This window comes from Oryx dammah, unplaced genomic scaffold (genome assembly GCF_014754425.2).
Source record: "Oryx dammah isolate SB20612 unplaced genomic scaffold, SCBI_Odam_1.1 HiC_scaffold_2, whole genome shotgun sequence".
Lineage (NCBI taxonomy): Eukaryota > Metazoa > Chordata > Mammalia > Artiodactyla > Bovidae > Oryx > Oryx dammah.
Genome location: NW_024070186.1, coordinates 77533052 through 77552564, shown reverse-complemented (window position 1 = coordinate 77552564; position 19513 = coordinate 77533052). Strand labels below are relative to the sequence as shown.

The window sequence follows — 19513 nt, the reverse complement described above, 5'->3', positions numbered from 1 at the left end:
CCAAGTTGGGTGTCAAGCAGGTGAAAATGAAGATGACAAGTCAGAAGAAGAAAGCCATGGGAAAACCAAAGGCCCTTTGGGGTGAGAGCTAGGGAAATGGTGTTTGCAAACTGATGGGGATAAACAAGATCTGTCTGTATCTAATTTAGACTTAATAAGATAGTTTGCTGAATGTTAATTAAATACTCAGTGGTTGTTACCAACTGTGGTGATTAACTTAATTTTGAATTAAATAAGCAATAAATGCTTAACTGAAGTTCTATTAAATTTTACCCAGTAAGTGAGGAATATGAGGCTCTTAATTGACTTTAAACAAGATAGTTATGGCAAGTTAGTTGAATTTTTATTACCTGATGATAACTGCCTTATTAAAACTAAATTGACTATTTTATTCAATAGAGAAATATGTCACCTCTTCTCCTTTACCACAAACATGTCCAGAAAGGTTCACAGTTGGCCTAAACAGCTTAGATGGGGTAAGTTTATCTTCTAGCCCTATTTTAAAAACAAGTTTATTCATTTAAGAATGCATCTAAATATAAGGAGTAAAGGGCTGTAGGAAGAAGTTAAATATGAGACTGAAGAACTGCTGCTGCTGCTGCTGCTGCTGCTACTACTGCTGCTAAGTCGAATCAGTCGTGTCCAACTCTGTGCAACCCCATAGACGGCAGCCCACCAGGCTCCCCTGTCCCTGGGATTCTCCAAGCAAGAACACTGGAGTGGGTTGCCATTTCCTTCTCCAATGCATGAAAGTGAAAAGTGAAAGTGAAATCACTCAGTCGTGTCCGACTCTTTGTGACCCCATGGACTATAGCCTACCAGGCTCCTCTGTCCATGGGATTCTCCAGGCAAAAGTACTGGAGTGGGTTGTCATTGCCTTCTCCAGAGTGAAGAACTGGGTGATCATATTTTCTCAACCAAAAACCAGGACTCTGCTTTCTCAATATAGATACAATTTGCAGGTGTTGTCTAAATATCACAATTTTGCAATTTCCAGGATGTTTCCATACCTTAAAAGGCTACCAATACAAAACATATGAAATTATAATTATTGTTCAAATAAACAGCTGGATCTGCTACTGAACAAGCTGAATGACTTCAGTAATTTTTTTTCTAGATCTCAGCCACCACCTACATTACCTGAGGAGGTTGGAGTGGAGTCTACTGACTTTGTTCACTTTTTTTTTCCCCCTCTGTGGTAGCCATAGCCCCTGGAAGAGTACCTGCCACACAGTAGGTGCTCAAGTTTAGGTAACTCAAGACACTAAACATTTTTAGCCCTTTCATATGGAGCTTCTCCAGCCCAGATCATTTTTAAGTATTGCCATTTGACAATTCACATAAGAGGACATATAAACTCTAAACCACTTCTTAGGAAATTATTCTCAGTAATTAAAGGAAGACAAATTGCAACAATAACAAAATATGATTTCTTATTAATTTAGCAGACAAATGCAAATTATAAAATTAAATTCTAGGGAAGACACTAAGAAACCAGTAGATTCATCCACTGTTAATGACCCTTTAAACTTGTTCAGTCTTTCTAGAGGTTGAATGGCAAGTTGTATGAAAAGTAATAGAACTATTCAGTAGTTGTGCCTATAATTCTTTTTTGAAAGAACTTAAAAGTTCTTTAGCCAGCTGATAAACATGTATTTAAGGTCTACTTGCTACGGGTCGTACTCTATAGGGAAATACAAGAGAAAGATCTTGGCTGTCATCATCTGGTGGGGAACAGAGAGCAGAGGACAGGGTGTTTTTCAGCAGACCACATGGCAGGCTTTGGTGCCTTCCAACACTGACCACAGAATCCCTTCCACAGTCACATTACATGGAAGGAACTATTATTTCCTGTCGCAGATAAGCACTTGGAGGTTCAGAAAGGCTAAGTAACCAGTACAAGATTGTATGACAAGAGGCAGTGCTATAATCTGAATCCAAACCTGTCTGACTCCCCAGCCACACTTGCATTTTCTCCTACATCCCTGAGGAGATAAGATACATAGTCACATAACCACATAATACAGGAGACAAGATAGTAACCAGTTTAAGGGAAAGTGGAAGTGCCAACGAAATCATTGTCTTCAAGAAATAATTTAGAAGTAAAAGTTATCCACTGATGTTTACACTGCATGTTTTAACTTACTGAACTGTATTATTTTAAAATTTGAAAACTATCCTGATGCCCACATATCACTTATATACCACTTACATACTGCTGTTTAGCTCCTAAGTCGTGTCCAGTTCTTTTGCATCCCCACAGACTAGAGCCCACCAGGCTCCTCTGTCCATGGAATTCTCCAGGAAAGAATAATGGAGTAGCTTGTCATTTCCTTCTCCAGGGGGTCTTCCCTACCCAGGGATCAAACCCACAGCTCCTGCCCTGCAGGTGGATTTTTTACTGCTGAGCCACCACAGTAGCCCAGTGCCCACACGGGTCTTGAGTTATATAAAAGATAAATATAAAGAACAGGCCAAAGGAAGGAAGAGCATTTCTTAGAATAATATTAAGTGGAAGGAAACACTGTACACATACAGAAAAGTAGACAGGCCCTTTCAGGGGGTCAAGATCAGAGCTATAGGTCCCTAAGAGATCTGACAGAGGTATTCAGGTAAGAATTTGGTGAGGGGTTTTTTTTGGCACTTTTTTTTTTTCTTAATGAATTTGAGTAAATGTATTCTAAAAGAGTTCTTTCTCATTGTCTTTTGATAACAAATTAGTGTTTAGGGGAGCTCAATTAGATTTTTATGGCTACTAAAGATATTCTTAGAATTCAAGTTGTCATTTATTACTTCATTTATATTATTCATTCACATGTTCATTCAACAAACATTTATTAAATCCTTACCACATATCAGGATCCACAACAGATTTAAGGATATCAATAGGAATAAAAGCTAGAGTCTGTCCTAGGGATCTGCACAGGCCAGGGACAGGAAGAATCTAAAATTGTGCAAGCAGAAAACTAAAGCTGAAGTCAAGATTCAATATCCAGCTCATTTTGGTCCTGAGCAAGTCATTTAACTAAGAAGCCTCACATTCTTGATCAGTAAAACTTGAACAATAACAGTAACTACTTACAGGACTATGGGAAAGATTTACCTGTAATTTGTAGGAAAACATATCATAAACTGTAAAGCACTCAGGTGGTTCAGTGGTAAAGAATTCGCCTGCCAATGCAAAAGACTCGAGTTCGATCCCTGGGTCAGGAAGATCCCTGAAGAAGGAAATGGCAACCCACTCTAGTATTCTTGCCTGAGAAATTTCATGGACAGAGGAGCCTGGTGGGCTACAGTCCATCGGGTCACAAAAGAGTTGGACGTGACTTACTGACTCAACAACAGCAACTATAAAAATGACAACTGGCATCATTAACTGTATGGTGGATTTCATTTTGAGCAGGATCACGCAGGCTGGCTTAGGCCATTTCCCCAGGCCTGGCGTGTATTAACTTACTGGCACCCAAATGGTTATTCCCCTTGCTACTCCACCCACCATTCTTAGTGCCTAATCACCATTTTTTTCTTTTTAATACTCACTATAATATGTCTAGTTAATATACAGTATTACAGTTGTTTTTCTTGTGGTAAGAATGTTTAAGATTTACTATCTTAGCAATTTTTATTAATTTATGTATTTTATCTGTGGCTGCACTGAGTCTAGTCTTCGTTGTTGCTCAAGACCTTCTCTAGTTGTGGCAAGCAGAGGTTACTCCTCTCTGTAGCACACGACTTCTCGTTGCAGTGTCTTCTCTTGCTGCGGAGCACAGACTTCAGGCACACAGGTTTCCATAGCTGTGGCTCACAGCCTTTATAGCTCGGGCTCAGTAGTTTTAGCGCACGGGCTTAGTTGCTCTGCAGCTTGTGAAAGCGTCCAGGACCGAGAATTGAATCCGTGTCCTCTGCATTTAGCAGGTGAATTCTTATCCCTTGTACCACCAGTGAAATCCCTAATCATCCATTTTTAACTGTCTCTGCCTTTTGTCCAATTTGGCTAAAATGATCCTGAGGAGCCAAATGGACAGAGGTAAGTCAGGTAAGACTGTTAAGTATCTTTTACAAGAAGGGAAGAAAGGAAAGGAGGGAAGCTGGGAAGAAGGAAGGGCTTCAAGAAAAAGTCAGAGCTAACAGACCTCAAAGGGACTTCCCTGGTGGCTCAGACAGTAAAGAATCTGCCTGCGATGCGGGAAACCCAAGTTCGGACCCTGGCAACCCACTCCAGTATTCTCACCTGGAAAATCCCATGGACAGACGAGCCTGGAAGGCTACAGTCCATGGGGTCACAAAGAGTCGGACACGACTGAGTGACTACCACTAACTAGCTAAAGATATTCCACACCAAGTCTTCAACCAGTGCCTGATTTCCACTGTAACATCCCCATCAGTCACTGCTTGAGTATCTCCAGTGATCAAAGAGTCAGTAACTCTAGAAGGAGACGATTCTTTCAAAATTAAGAGGTTCCAGGACTTCCCTGGTAGTCCAGTGGCAAAGACTCCAAGCTCCCCAGTGCAGGGGGCCCAGATCTGATCCCTGGTCAGGAAATTAGATCCCACATGCCACAACTAGGAGTCCACATACCGCAATTATGACTGGTGCAACCAAATACACAAACAATAAAAAAAAAAGATTTCATAGAATTAAAAAGTGACAGAGATTCTCCTCTTGACAAATGGTGATCTCAGCCACTAAGCATCTGTCACCCTTCTAAAGACACTAGGCAGACGATGGATTACTTAGGGGGTTATCATGGAACCAGGGCTGTGGACTCTTTATGTGTTACCTGCTCAGGACCTGGGGTTCCTCTTGTTTAAGTGAGGAGATTGGTGACGTCTATTTCCACTGGTGAACTGTCCCTCATATCCACTGTCTCAACTCCTCTTCAACTCAAATCTTGGGACTAGACCATGACCACAGATCTCACCATCTCCACTACCACCACTTTTGAAAGTGAAAGTGAAAGTGTTAGTCACTCAGTCAAGTCCGACTCTTTGTGACCCCCTGGACTCTAGCCTGCCAGGCTCCTCTGTCCATGGGATTCTCCTAGCAAGGATACTGGAGCGGGGTTGCCATTTCCTCCTCTGGGGGTTCTTCCTGACCGAGGGATAGACCCTGGATCGTCTGCACTGCAGGCAGATTCTTTACCGTCTGAGCTACCAAGGAAGTCCTCTTTAACCACCCCCTTGAACCATCCATAACCCATCACTTTCCTAAAACACAGACCTAATCACCTCCTTTCCCTAGGTGATTCTCCTTTCATAGCACAGTCTTAAGTCCTCAGTCAGCAATCAAGACCTTTCTCAACCTAAGCCCATCCCTGCACCCTCATCTCCATGGACTTTCTACTCTGCAGTCCCAGTCCATCCCCAGTGAATCCAATTTCCAAGGATTTGGAATTCCCAATTTACAGGTGCCATGCACTTTGGCCTCCCACGTGGCGCTAGTGGTAAAGAACCAGCCTGCCAGTGCAGGAGACATAAGAGACATGAGTTCAGTACCTGGGTCACATGGATCCCCAGGAGGAGGGCATGACAACCCACTTCAGCATTCTTGCCCACAGACTCTCATGAATAGAGGAAGCTGGCGGGCCACAGGCCATGGGGTCGCAAAGAGTCAGACACCACTGAAGCAACTTAGCCCACAGTACACCGCATGCACTTTCTCACCTACTCATGTTATTTCTCTTGCTCGATGATCCTCTCCTCCTCTGTCTCACTAGACAAATCCCCATTCATCCTTGAAGGCTCCATCAAATAACACTTTTTATCTGTGAAGTTTCCCTGGAGTTCCTAGAGTTAGTCACCGCTCAGTTAGAGGCACCAGATATTTTCTGCAGATACTTTTACGTCCTCTCTTGACTTCTGGAGACAGGGATGGCACAGCGTTCATGTTTCCATCCCCTAAATCCAGACCAGAGTTTCACTCATTCATTCACAGGTACACCTGGCATCTGGTGTGGAATGAATGAACACACAAATGCATCAAACCAATAGACAGAGGGGTCTTGAGGGTCCCATCCAGCTGTCATTACTGGCACCCTCCTAGTCTCCAAGGGAAATTACTGCAGCCAAGAAGAGAAATCCAGTTTGGAAACCACCAGAACACAGGCAAACTGACCTGACTTTCACCTCGTTCTAAGAACAGGTCTCCTTACCCTCCAGGTCACTGCACAGTTTGCCTTTCCCACGAGTCAGGGCACACCCTGCCCTTGGGGTAGCAACACCCTCCTCCAGTTCCTGAAAAGGACTGGTTTTCATACCAAACAAAACAGAATCTCCAGGTGCCAACTGTCTTTCATGTTTTTGTTTTCTTCCTGGGAATTAAACAAGAAGCATTTTCTCTGGAAATTCATTAGAAGAATAAGTATAGGTTACTCTGGTGACCTCTTGGCACAGGACTTGGTACCGCACTAGGCTTTCACACTTACAGCTACAGATCTTCATGAAGGTGGGCTACTGGATGGAAAATAATAGATTAAAAACCCCAGCTAAAATACATATATGGGGAATTCTCTGGAGATCCCATGGTTAGGACTTCAAGCTTCTACTGCAGGGGCTCTGGGTTCGATTCATGATCAGGGAACTAAGATCCCTGGAGTTGCATGGCCAAAAATAAAAAAGAAATAAAATACACACTTGGACAAAGATTCGATCTTATTTCTTAACTATAAGTAGCCAGAGCAATTTTAGCTGCCCCATGGAATCTTGGACTAAGCCTTTCTGTCCTTCAGTGTTTACTTCAAGACCCAGCCCCTCCAACAAGCTGCTGCACACCTTCCAGAGACCTGCAGTAGTCCATCCATACCACTCTCCTGGCACTTCCTTATATTCTAAACAGGTATTAACACATTTTTATCAACCTTAATAAAGTCTAACTGCCTACAAGTTAGACTTTCCCTTCAAATATCCTCAAACTTAACCTTTATAAAACTAGTTCACTGAACAAACATTACTTGAGCACATAGCACCTCTTCTGACAAAAACATTTCTTGGCATTTTACTTTAGGCCTACCCTTATACATACTACTTATACAACCCTACTCAGTACTAACAAGTAGGGGAACCTTCAATCAGAACACCTCTGAGAGTGAAATACTCTTACTACTACACCAGGATACAGGCATACCAGGGATGTCCTGGGAAAACCAGAAAGTATGGTCCCTCTACCTCTGAAGCAAGCACTGTTGCTACAGTCCTTTTTTACAGACAGGAAACTGAGACTAACACTAAGGGCAGGATTCCCTTAGAGTTCAACAAGCAGTCTCCTAGGAACTTCCTTGGTGGTCCAGTGGCTAAGAGTCAGCATTCCCAATGCAGGGTACCCAGGTTAGATCCCTGGTCAGGGAACTAGATCCCACATGCTGCAAGTAAGAGTTTGCATGTCAAAACTAAACGATTCCACATGCTGTGATGAAGATCAAAGATCCTACCTGCCAAAACGAAGAACCAGTGCAGCCAAACAAATATGTTAAAACAAACAAACAATAAAACAAGCTCCCCAAAATGCCAAGGAACTGGCAGGACACATGCCCACAACCATCTCTGAATGGGGTAGACGCCTCTCCCTCCTGGAGCTCTCTGCACCACGGCGACAGAGCTGCTGGTTGATGGCCTGAGTGACAAAAGAATGCTGACTATGGCTATGTCGGGAAAACTGCCCACAGTGGAGATGGAAGGAGGCCAAAACGAACTTCTGGATTCAGGTGAACCTGAGTGAAACAACCCTGCCCCGTCGTGCCCCCCGTGCTTCCCTGCCCCATGAAAGGTTCCCACACAAGTTTCTGAGGAGGGCCTTAGACAGCCCCTGAGCACCAGCGTTCCCTGTGAACTACAGGGGGCTTTGATGAGAAGACGGACAAGAGCAATGACTGCAGGAGGAGCAGAGCACAAACCAAACCCAACAGAGGCCCGGACCCCGGCGGGGCCTCGGTCTCCGTCTCCACAAGAGGAGCTGCCGCAAATAGGCAATGGTTGGTCAGGAGGCTGGTCATGTTCCAGCTTCGCCCTGCAGAAGAACATGGCCGCCTAGCGCCAAACCCAGGGCCCGCAACCGCTTCCACGGTAACGGACTCTTAAACCAAAAGACTGCGGATGTGAAGCCGGCAGCAGACGGCCAAGGGGTCGCGGCGGCAATGAAACAAGATACGGCCCCGGAAAGCAGACCACCTATGCGTGGACCACCATCAAGGAGAACGCCTGGGTCATCCTCAGCAGCATCTGGGACGTGATCCGAAAGAAGAAGTACTGCCCAGATTTGCAGAGAGACCGCCATCCCGCGCTGCCAGAAGTCTGTGATGGTGAAGACAAAGTGGACCTGCCCCACTAAGAGCTCCTAAGTGATCCCCTTCCACAAACCAATAGATATCAGCTCATGATACTCGTGCGTGCTCAGTTGTGTCTTTGTGATCCTTTGGACTGTAGCCCACCAGGCTCCTCTGTCCACGGGATTTCCCAGGCAAGAATACTGCAGCCGGTTGCCATTTCCTTCTTCAGAGGATCTTCCCGATCCAGGAATCCAATTGGAGTCTTCCGAGTCTCCTGCATTGCAGGAGGGTTCTTTACCTGATGAGCCATCAGGAAAGCCCCTGATTTTTCTCAAATTAAAAAAATTTAAATAAAAATAAATTTAAAAACCGAGAGAGGCTGGGATGGTCACATGGAGAAAAAGAAACACTGGACAACCATTCACTGGTGACAAACCATCTCTCTGTGCAGCCTGGAAGTGCCTCTGAATGTCTGTGGCACTCACCCCACTTTGCAACCTGACATTTCTCAACAGTGGTACCATGAACAAGATGTCTAAAACTGAGTAAGTCAGTACACCAAATCGCCTGTCACTTCCCCAGGGAGCACCCTCCATTAAGTAGCACAGCTAAGACTTAAACTTGCAGCCTCCCGAGTCTAAATCCCATAGTCTGCTCTAGGAGGACAAGGTGCCATTCCTGTGGACTAGACACTTCACTGGGCACCAAAAATCAGCCACATGTATCAAGAATCCACCTACCAGTGCAGGAGACAGAAGAGACTTGGGCTTGATCCCTGGGTTGGGCAGATCCCCTGGAGTATAAAACGGCAACCCATTCCAGAATTCTTGCCTGAAAAGTTCCATGGACAGAGGAGCCTGGTATAGTCAAGGGGATCACAAAGAGTTGTACACGACTGAGTGACTGACCATGCGCGCACTTCACAGTCACATTACACACTACACAACCGTTTAACACTGGGGTAGATCATACGATCTACAATCAAAGGTAACTGAGGCTCAGGGAGGTTCTGGAACTTGCTTAAGATCACAGGGCTAATGGGTGGCTCAAACACAGGTCTTGGTTTTCTTATCCCTAAAACCAAGTTGGTGATGGTACTGCTGAAATGATAGCATCTGAAGCCCAGACCCTCAGACCCCTCTGGGGCCTCTAACCAGATTCTCAGTTGCCTTCCGAAGGCACCGACACGGCAGCTACTGTTCCTAATTAGCGCATTATGAAATAATAACAGTTTCTCACCTGAGCATAGGGCTTGCTCAGGACTTTCACATCAATTATCTCCTGCTCACCAGCAAAAGTGAAGTAAGGAGCAGGACAGGAGCTTTAGCTGGGTATCTGATTCTCACACTACCACTTAAGCATCCCACCAGAGGTTCTTCACCACTGAACTTTTGCCCACGCTCTGGGAGACAAGGTTGATCCTGCCGACCCATCTCTTGGATGGCAATTGGGAGCTAAGTAATAGAAACAACCATAAAACACATTTGCCACATAAAAAGTGCTCCGAAGGCTGTGAAATGCTAATGGGCTCTATGAGATTGGTTGTGATAGACAGATTTAAGACAGAAAGAAAAAAAGAGCAGGATCTACCCTGTAAGGGCTCTAATACTGGCAGCCTGAAAACCTTTAGGCAAGCAAAACTAAGTAGAACTAGAAAAGGAATGAGACTGCGGACAGTCACAGACAAGGAACCTTGAAGTTATCATGGAATCAGAAGCTCAGTTCTTGCAAACAAGTGATGGGCATTAACTGGCAGAAAAAGAAATAAATCCCCAAACCACAAGGACACCGAAACTGAACTCTCTGAATCACTTTGTTTTCTAAGGGCAAAGAGCAAAGTTCAAGCCCAGTAACAAGGATCTCCAAGTTATATTCCCTCCCAAATTCTCCCAAGCAAAGCCCCTGGGGCTGGGAGTGGGGTGGGGGTGGAATGGAGAAGGAATGTGTCCAGCCAGGCTCAGCAAAAAGAGAATCAAAAACACCCTTGAAAGAAAGAAGACAGGAAAGAGAGTAAGGGCCACGCCCAGCTCCAGCTCAGCTGACAAGGGTGTGACTGAGCACTTCTGTCCTTTCCTTGGGGCCTCAGTTTCCTCACTCGCAAAAGGAGGAATAGGGTCCCTCTGACCATCAAGACCCCAGTCCTCACTTCTAAGGCATAAGCTGCGTGCCAGCCTGCCACTTCTGCTGCCTACAAGCTTTGGTGTCCATAACACAGTTGTTTCAGTCAAGGCTGATAAGCTGGCAAATAATTAGAAGAACAAGAATAGGAACTAAGCTCCCTGATAAGATTCTAACAGCAAACAACTTTTTCCCTCTCTGCTGACCTGATGCAGGCTCGGCATTTCCCTACCGGGAACATTTCAGCAGCCTCCTAAGCGGTGTCCCCATCTCTGGCCCTGACCTGCTGTGACTCTGCCACCAAGGTTCTCTGAAACGCAGATCTGACAACACCCACCTTTGCTCAAAGAGTAACAAAAGCCCTCCTGATCCCCACCCACCACCACCACCACCACTGCCATCATCTTTAGCTCATCATCCCAGCCCTTTACCCTCTACTCCTCTCTGGCTGGGGCAGCATCAGCACAGAAGTGAAAAGTCTGCTGGCCCAGGGAAACCCTCGATTATGATCCCACTGAGGCCCCGTGAAAGTGAGTTCTGAGTGAAAATCTGACGAAGAACCCTGACGATGGTGATTCTGTGAAGCAAAATTCATATTTTATGGCAAGAGAAATGTAAACATAGAAATTCTTCTCTGCCCTTTGGCCTTCTCTCCCCTCCATGTGCACCATGCTTCTGCACTGTGCCTCAACCAGACCTCCCCCATTGGCAGGAATACCTGTTCAACCATAAAGAGCAACATTCTCCTAGCACCAAGGAGACAACTCCTTACAAGATAACATTCCTTCTTGATCTGGTAAGGTTTCACATGACCCATCAGGACAATGCTTAGATCTGGATTAACTGTCAATAATACATCATGTGACGTACAGCCCTCTGTCTCAAAAAACTTAGAAAACTGAGCCTTGATTTCTAATTGGAGAAGGAAATGGCAACCCACTCCAGTATTGTTGCCTGGAGAATTCCGTGGACAGAGGATTTCTAACGGGCAAAACAGTTCTCAGAACTTTCTGAGATGCTCTTTCAAGTTATAATCGTCAAATTTGGCTCAAATAAAATTTTCCAACCCTTTCTTAGATCGACTGATTAATTTTTCATCCACAATTTGCACTTTTCCTTCTGTGGAAAAAGAAGAAAGTGGTGAAGAAGCTGTAGATCAGGCAAAGGTTCAAAACTCGGCCATTTCACTTAGGGGTTATGTAACCTTACTTACGGCTTTCCTAGTGGCTCACTGGTAAAGAATCAGCTAATGCAAGAGACGCAGAAAAAGCAAGTTCAATCCAGGGTTGAATGCTCCAGATTGAACTTCTCCAGGGTTGGGAAGATCCCCTGGAAAAGGAAATGGCAACTCCCTCCAATATTCTTGCCTGGGAAACCCTATGGACAGAGGAACCTGGTGGTCTACAGTCCATGGAGTCTCAAGAGTCAGACACGACTTAGCAACTAAACAACAACAAATCTTATTTGACCACACTCACTTACTCATCTGCAAAATGAGATTGATAATCATAAAACCTACTTTGAGGAATCGGTATGAGAATTATGTAAGTACACAGTAAGTAAGCAAAAATTTTATATATTATTATTAAGAAAGATCAAAAATCACATGTTTTCTAGCCTCAATTCTGTGGTTTACCAGTTGCCAAGCATGAATCCCATTAACCCATGGCCAGCCACCCACCCTATTTGTAGAAAGTCAGGAGAGGTAAAGTCCTCATCAATTTATCAGTGTCCTTTCCCATTTCTGTGACTTGCCTTAAGAAGCCACCACCGTTCTCCTCCACACATCTAAGCCATCTACAACAGACTGCCACATCACACTTCTGTTTCTTCTTCCCTTTTCCACCTCTGCTTCACACACACCTTTAAGACCGTGAATTTCCACCCAGATAAGAGCTTTGTGCATGTACCACAACTTTGCCTACCTTTTCCTCACCTCTTCCAACTCACTTCTTCCATCTGGGTGCAGCCTTCCAATGCTGAATTCCAAGAAAAGTCCCCACCCATCGATGCACAAGCTGAGCTAGGAGTCCTAAATACTGCCCCGGGTCAAAGTCTCAGCTCCACTCAGTGGTAGTAGTAAAAGCCACTCAGTCGTGTCCAACTCTCTATGATCCCATGATCCCATAGGCTGTAGCCTGCCAGGCTTCTCTGTCCATAGAATTTTCCAAGCAAGAATACTGGAATGGTGTGCCATTCCCTTCTCCAGGGGATCTTCCTGACCCAAGGATCGAACCTGGGTCTCCTGCATTACAGGTAGATTCTTTACCATCGGAGCCACCAGGAAGCCCACCAGCTCCATTCAACCAGTTACTAAATGTGTTACTCTTCTTCCTGTGGTTACCATCCCAATACCTAATCCCACAGATGCTTCCAGAGCCCTTAACGGGCCTTGTTTTCATGCGAATCTCTAGAGAACCCCTTAATGGCCCCTATAACCCACAAGATAAATTTACATCTGCTTATCAAAAAATGAAAGCCCTCCCATTTCTCCATTTCCCACCACTCCGTTCCTGCTGGCCATTCAAACTTAGGCCTTCTTCCCTACATCTGTTGGCATACGCCTAACAGGTTCATCTCTATCTGTCTTTTTTCCACTTAGGCAACTCCTGCTGCTGCTGCTGCTGCTGCTAAGTCGCTTCAGTCGTGTCCGACGCTGTGCGACCCCATAGACCCTAAAGGCTCTCTTTAGGTACCACTCCTTCTGGTAGCTTCCCTGAGGTTGAACTATTTCAGTGCAACCAAAACATACCCCTAGAACAGTACCACACACTCACTCACACACACACACACACACAGGTGCTCCCCCAGAACAGGGACCGACCATGTCCTCCTAATCTTTGTATTCATAGGGCCAGCCAGTTCCTGCTTCACAGCAGGTAGGCTCCAGAACCCATGTGCCTCACCCATTGCTCCTCTCCTTTCGGTGTAAAAATAGCAGCATGCTCCATCCTGTTTTTATTATGTTACCTGGCATCTTCTATCCCCCTGCCCATTTTCTATTTAATGCATTAAATCTCTGGGCTAACAGAGCCTCCCAGTCATTGTGAGTTACATTCTGCCCTTAGTCAAAACCCCCCAAAATAGTTCTGAAATTAAATTCAATCTGACTCTTCCTATTCCCAATTAACCCATGCTAGTTCCACCGCAGGGTAGTCACATGTTAACACCCAGAGTCAAAGTTCTGGGCTGTTATTTTGAGTTCATTTCTAATTAACTGGATGACCTCAGACAAGAGAAAAAATTGAGATAACAGGGTCACCAGGCCCAATTCTCAGGGGATTTTTGAGATTCAAATGGAATATTTGACGGGAAACTTTTATAAAGTGCACAGCACTGTACATTCATAAAGGGTATGATTAACAAATTTTATCAGCTCTAAGCTGTCAATGGTAAAATACACCGTTATCAACTTAGGACAATGATCTGCTCAACTATGATACATCTGTGATTATAAGACAACCCAATGTCACTGATACAAAATGTGAAAAAGTATATTTTTTCTGATGAAATATAAGTTATCTGTCTCAATAAAATAAAGAATCTGCCATAAAATTTTCACATTTGCCAATGGCATATAGTAAGCAGTAATATATGTGGAGTAAATGAGCAAACACTCACTGATAATTCTTAGGCCAGATTATTGCCTCTCTCACTGGAATGGGCGGCAGAGGATTACCCAGTGCCAGTTCCTCCCTTCTCGCTCATGTCCCAGCCTGCTCAAAACCCTCAAATGATGACTTCAAGTCGTATCCATGCCTGGCATTTTTAAGGACCTTCATAATGAATTTTCCTCTCCCATCAACCACTGTCTGGAACTGACTGTTCACTGGAATATGTCCTGCCAAGAAGGGTCCTACTCTGTCAGTCCCAATCATAGTAACCAGCTCAATAGCAGTTTCTCCTCCTGCCAATCCTCAAAGCCAGGTCCAGGCCCACCCACTGTGTAGGAGGAACATAACACTGGGTGGCTGCCTGACCCAAGGGCTCCAGGTTTGCACCCTCACTATTCAGACAGCTAACCCCAATGACATATTTCTTACCTAGAATCTATACTCTAGGTTCTAAAGCCTGGGTGCTGAGGTTGGAAGTCTGCCTTGCAACCTTTTGACTGACCCTCGTGCAGACAAAGACCCTGAAGGAAGAAGGCTGGTCAGGGGATACAAAGAACCTACTGAGAGTTCTGGCTTTCCACCAGCTACGAAAATTTACTGTAGACTTTAGTACTGGCACTCACCTTCTCTGAGCCTTTATTTATATTTCCCTATCTGTAAGAGCAAGGGGTGGTGAGGAAGGAGGGGAGGGGAGTTGGAGGGAAGAGGGTGTTAGCTGCTTTTTCCCTTTCCACTTAAAGGCTTTCTTAAAATGCTCTTGTGTTCAAAGAGGTAGGCCATTAAGTCACTAAACACCTTAGTGAAAATGAGGTTTATTGGGAAGCAAGGAATTTAGAAAGGGGGGTAGGAGACAGAAAGATAGAGGGGATTGGATACAAAGTTAAATGAGTCTGGTACTAGAAAAGAAGCTCAAAGGTGAAGCTAAATTTTTGCATTTTGTGTTCATGGTGAGCAGGCTGTGGATCACTGAGAAGGGAAAGGAAGCCAGAAACATCCTTCAGCTCCCCCAGCACCTCAAAATCCCAGAGACACCCCTCTGTCCAAGTGCACTCAAGCACAGTTCCACTGATTATCCCATCTTATGTACCCACGCCCCACGCCGTGCCCCCAGCACAGTAACAGTTACAGCTTCATCTCCACTCTCCACACTGGAGTCTTCTCTGCCTCTGCAGTTCCCTCTGGCACACGCCTTCATTCCTTGTCCCCAGTTACTAACTTCAGAAAGACCCTTCATCCTTCAAAAGCCTCCGATCCCTTCATCCTTCAAAAGCCTCCGATCCCTCATGAAGGACCAGGAGATCAAACTCCTGTCTCCAAGCCCCGCCCCACGCCTTTTCCCGTGGACTTAGCACCTTCTGTCTGGGGTCAGGTTTGGTTCTTCGGTTGACTGAACGCTTCCTGAGGGCAGAGTCTAGGCCCTAAACGCCTCTGGATCCAATAACCCAGCACAGGGCGGCACACAGTGAGTGCTGGAGAACTGCTTGGAGAAAAGGAACCAGGAGTCGGGAGCCATTTATTTTAGTTACGACTCTGCCTCTAGTGAGCGACTCTGGGGAGACTCAGCTCTCTAGGCCTCAGTTGCCCCAGCTGGGAAATGGGGGAGCTTGATGCCTGGGTTCCTAGGCCCCTTCCCCAGTGACAACTGTGATTCCGCGAAAGCGCAGAGCTGCTGGGTGTGGCCCCGCCCCCTGGGAGTCCTGAAAAGCCCGGGCAGGGGGCGCGCAGGGAAGGCATCCAAGCCCGCTCAGCCCCCCGGTCGAGGCTTCCCAATAAACTCGGGGTCCCCCTCCCCCACGCGTGCACCCCGTGATCGCGCCGCGGCCGGCACTTCCGCACCGCGGGCCCTGCGGCCCGGGCCGGGCGCGCGCTGGGTGCCCTGCGCCCGGCTGTCCTGCCACCCCGGAGGCGCTCTTGCCGTGGAGGGCTGGGGGTTCCCGAGGCGCCCGCGGGCGGAGGGTGAGGGGAAGGAAGGAGGATTTGCAACAATACCTCGGGGAGGAGGCGGCCGGGGCAGCGGCGGCGGCGGCGGCGGCTGGAGGCGGAGGCAGCGGCGAAGGAGGAGGTGCCCGGGCACTCCCCCTCCCATTGTCCCCAGCCCCGGCCAGGCCCGGCCCCGCGCCCCGCACCGCGCCCCGCGCCCCGGGCCGCGCAGCCAGCCCTTACCTTGCAGCGACCGGCTCTCCCCCGCTCGCTAAAGCTACTTATCCCGGGAAAGCTCGCGCGGGGCCCGGGAGCGAACCCACAGACAAAAAGTGAAACTTCGGCAAGGCTGGAGCGGCTGCTGGTTGGTGCCTTTCCCCCTCCTTCCTCCCACCGTCCCCACCCCCTCCCCTCGGTCTCCCGTGCGGTGCCCTGAGAGCTGGAGGCTGACGTCAGGGGCCTGAATTCCTGACTTTGCCTGCACGCATTTGTCCATGTAAGGTATGGGAAGGCGGGTGCCCGCGGGGCCGCGGCGCTCGCCGCCGGGGGAGGGGGCGCCCACCTCGGGGCCCGTGGCCCGGCCCCAAGGTGGGTGCATCGAGGGCGGTGGATTTCCTGGGAGGAAGAGAAGAAGACGCGGGGAACGCGGGGAGCTTGCAGAGGAGGAAGGGAAAGAGGGAGGTGTGGAGCCTTTGCCTGCCCTGGAGGAAGAGGAAGGAGACGTGGAAGGAGGAAGCGGCCGGGGCGAGGGGCTACTGACAAAAATGAGGGAACCTGCGTCCACTGTTAGGGCGCCAGACTAGGGAGTTGAGTCTGGGTAGACGAGCTCTGCCGTGGAATCCCCCTGCGAGATCTTGCTCGTGAGCCCCGCCCCGGATTCCCAGCAAGGTTCAAACGTACTGGATGTCGGAACTGGCCCCGACCAACTTCCAGCCCGTCCACTTCACACGGGAAATCTGAAGCTCTCGGAAGAGAAACGACTCGTACGAGGTCATGCCCGCCACAGATCCCGGCGCGGGAGCCGGATGCTCAGTCTCCCAGCTATGTTCCTGACTGCAGGCAGGGGCCCGACTCCCTCCTTCCCGCGGAGCAGTCAGCCGGGCTGGATGTCAGAAGGCAACGCGGACCACCCTGGGAAGAGATTCGGAGCTTCCCCGGGCCCCGTACGCGGTCAGTTCCTGGAAGGTTCTAATTGCCAGTGAGCCCTACATAGCCATGCTGATCAGTTGCTTCAAGGCAACTCCCTCCATCCAGTGCTCAAATAAACGAACCCCTGGAATTTACTTCACAGCCCTATCCAGAAACCCAAACTTTGTGCTTATAACTTCAAAAAAAATCTACGAACTGGGTGAATTTGTTTGAATAAAGGCAAGACCGTTCTTGGAAGGTTTGTGTAGGACTTTTTGCTCTGATATTTGTAAATGTGAGCACCATGTGAGGGGCCTATAATGTGCACCAGGCATTGCCTGGAAGGCACGCCAAGGCTGGAGACTCGTTTCCTTGTACTTCTGTCCTGCTTCCTGATGTCTAAACTAATCATTCCTCACCCCAGCACATTATAGAAGCACATTCTCCCAGGTTTATAAGATCTTCATAAAACAAAATGTAGTCCATCGTTGATATTTGACGTAAAAAAGTCAGGCAAAATAACTTACCGAACACAAGAACAGCAAGCAACTTGAACCCACCTCTGGTGTCTAGGTCACCTGACTGATCCCATGATTTTTCCACCCAAGGAGGAGGCCCTGATCTCCTAATTCATATTAATAAATGTTGAGAGTACACCGTGAGTTACTAATTCATGAAATCTCCAAAACTTGGTTCTTTTGGGATTTGGTGTGACTTCTTTTTTTTTTTAAACCAAGAATTAAACAAATGCAGAAGCACATATTTTTGCACTTAACCATTTATCAAGCATATTCGTTGTGCAAAGTCTTTGACTTCACACATTTCTGCTTCCAAAGTAATCTCTCTTGCTCTCAGTTTCTCATCTATTCATACAAAAATACGAAAATAGAGAAGTTCAGTAATGAAATATTTTTTCTCTTTGCAACTGGTATAGTTTGAAATAGGAAATGTGAGCTAGCTCCTATAGACATTTTGTTCTGGGGCTTAAAAAGATTATTCTCTTACACCACAATTCACTTATTCTATCCTCAACATTTCAACAAACCCACATTCTAAGTGGCACTGTTTAATATGAAAAATTCCTGGTATCACACAAAATAAGAATGGAGTCACCCATTCCCCATCAGATATAACGGGACTTGACCAGCATTTCTTTTTTTTTTTTTTTCTTCCCCAGTAACCCACTTATAAAGAATAATAGGGTTCTAATGAGGATTAATAAGATTTAATAAGGTATAATTAGAGCCATTCATTTCCTTCATCATACACATTGTAAGAGTGCTGTGTTAGATCCAGAAATGCTCCTAATTATGTTGAAACTTGTATGAGTATGTTGGGGAAGATCACTGTGTCACCCCTCCTGAAATATTTATGAAATGCTGAGGTGGGCCTGGTGTTACACAAGTATTATATAAAGTTAATCACAAAAGATAATTTCTACTCAGGAGGCACTCACCAGGAGTGTAAGAGGCAAAGTCATAAATTGGATGCTTGGCGAACTGTGTAGTCTTGTCATCAGTGCAAACTCAAATCAAAAGCCTCGTTTTTGTGTGCTGATCTGATTTCTTTTGTATTCACACTTCTCTCAACAACCCTATTAAAACCTGCTGCGTGCGGGGACTTGGGAAAGAAGGGAAGGCTGTGTAAAGCTACAGACACAATTCTAGAGAAATACAGGTTTACAAATTCAGAGACTAAAAGAAGCACAGAATTTCAGATGGGGTGGAGGATAAGTGACCAGAGGATTGCACACTGGTGGCCTGAAGCCCTACAGAGGCAGTCTCATAGGTCCAGTGATGGCACGAAAGACTGAACAAGGCTAGACTGTGGTGCCCCCATTTCCTTGCATCCAGGACCATCCCTTTCCCAGAGGCCATTGTGTAGCTCATGCCAGTCCTTTCTCTGACCTTACATATGCCTGACAAGATTCTAAGGATTTTTCATCCATATTTCACTTAACCCTCACAGAACCCTTTTGAGCTTAGCAGCGGTATTTTCTCTAGCCCAAGAAGGTAAAGTAGCCTACTCTTAACACAGAGCAAGTACATGGTAAGCTGTAATGCCCCTCTGAGCCCAGGCAGCCTGACTCTACTCACCCACTGTTGAGTGACCATCTGGTCTCAGTTTGAACATACTGTTAAGTAGGTAGAATAGGGAAATGGAGTCCAAAATGGCAGTGGCTAAAAAACAAGGAAGGTCAAAGGAAGGTCTGAGGACCAGAGTGAAGACTTCAGATAGAAGAAACAGCACTCCTGGCTAAGCCCAATTTGCATAGGGCAGGCCCAGGTGGAGGCAAAAACATATAAAAGGAGGAGCCAACGCTCTCTCTCTTTCTCTTTCTCTCCTGCATGCGTGCACTCTTTCTCTCTCTCTCTCTCCCTCCCCCACGTGCTCCTCCACTCTCTTCCCTTCAAGTCTTTGGGTTGGCATGCCCTCACGCTTTGAGGATGGGTTCTCCTGCTATCTTCTAAA

At 46.5% G+C, this 19513-nt stretch overlaps 1 protein-coding gene and 1 pseudogene across 1 annotated transcript in view; one reads left to right on the top strand and one right to left on the bottom strand.

The window, feature by feature from the left end:
• Positions 1-18201, bottom strand: part of LOC120872594 (LIM domain containing preferred translocation partner in lipoma) — a 741069-nt gene extending 722868 nt beyond the window's left edge. The window contains exon 1 of the mRNA XM_040253102.1: positions 16157-18201. The gene's annotated coding sequence lies outside the window, so the exon portion shown is untranslated. The remainder of the gene's footprint in view (positions 1-16156) is intronic.
• LOC120872602 lies at positions 7574-8346 on the top strand (annotated as a pseudogene).
• Positions 18202-19513: the final 1312 nt, after the last annotated feature.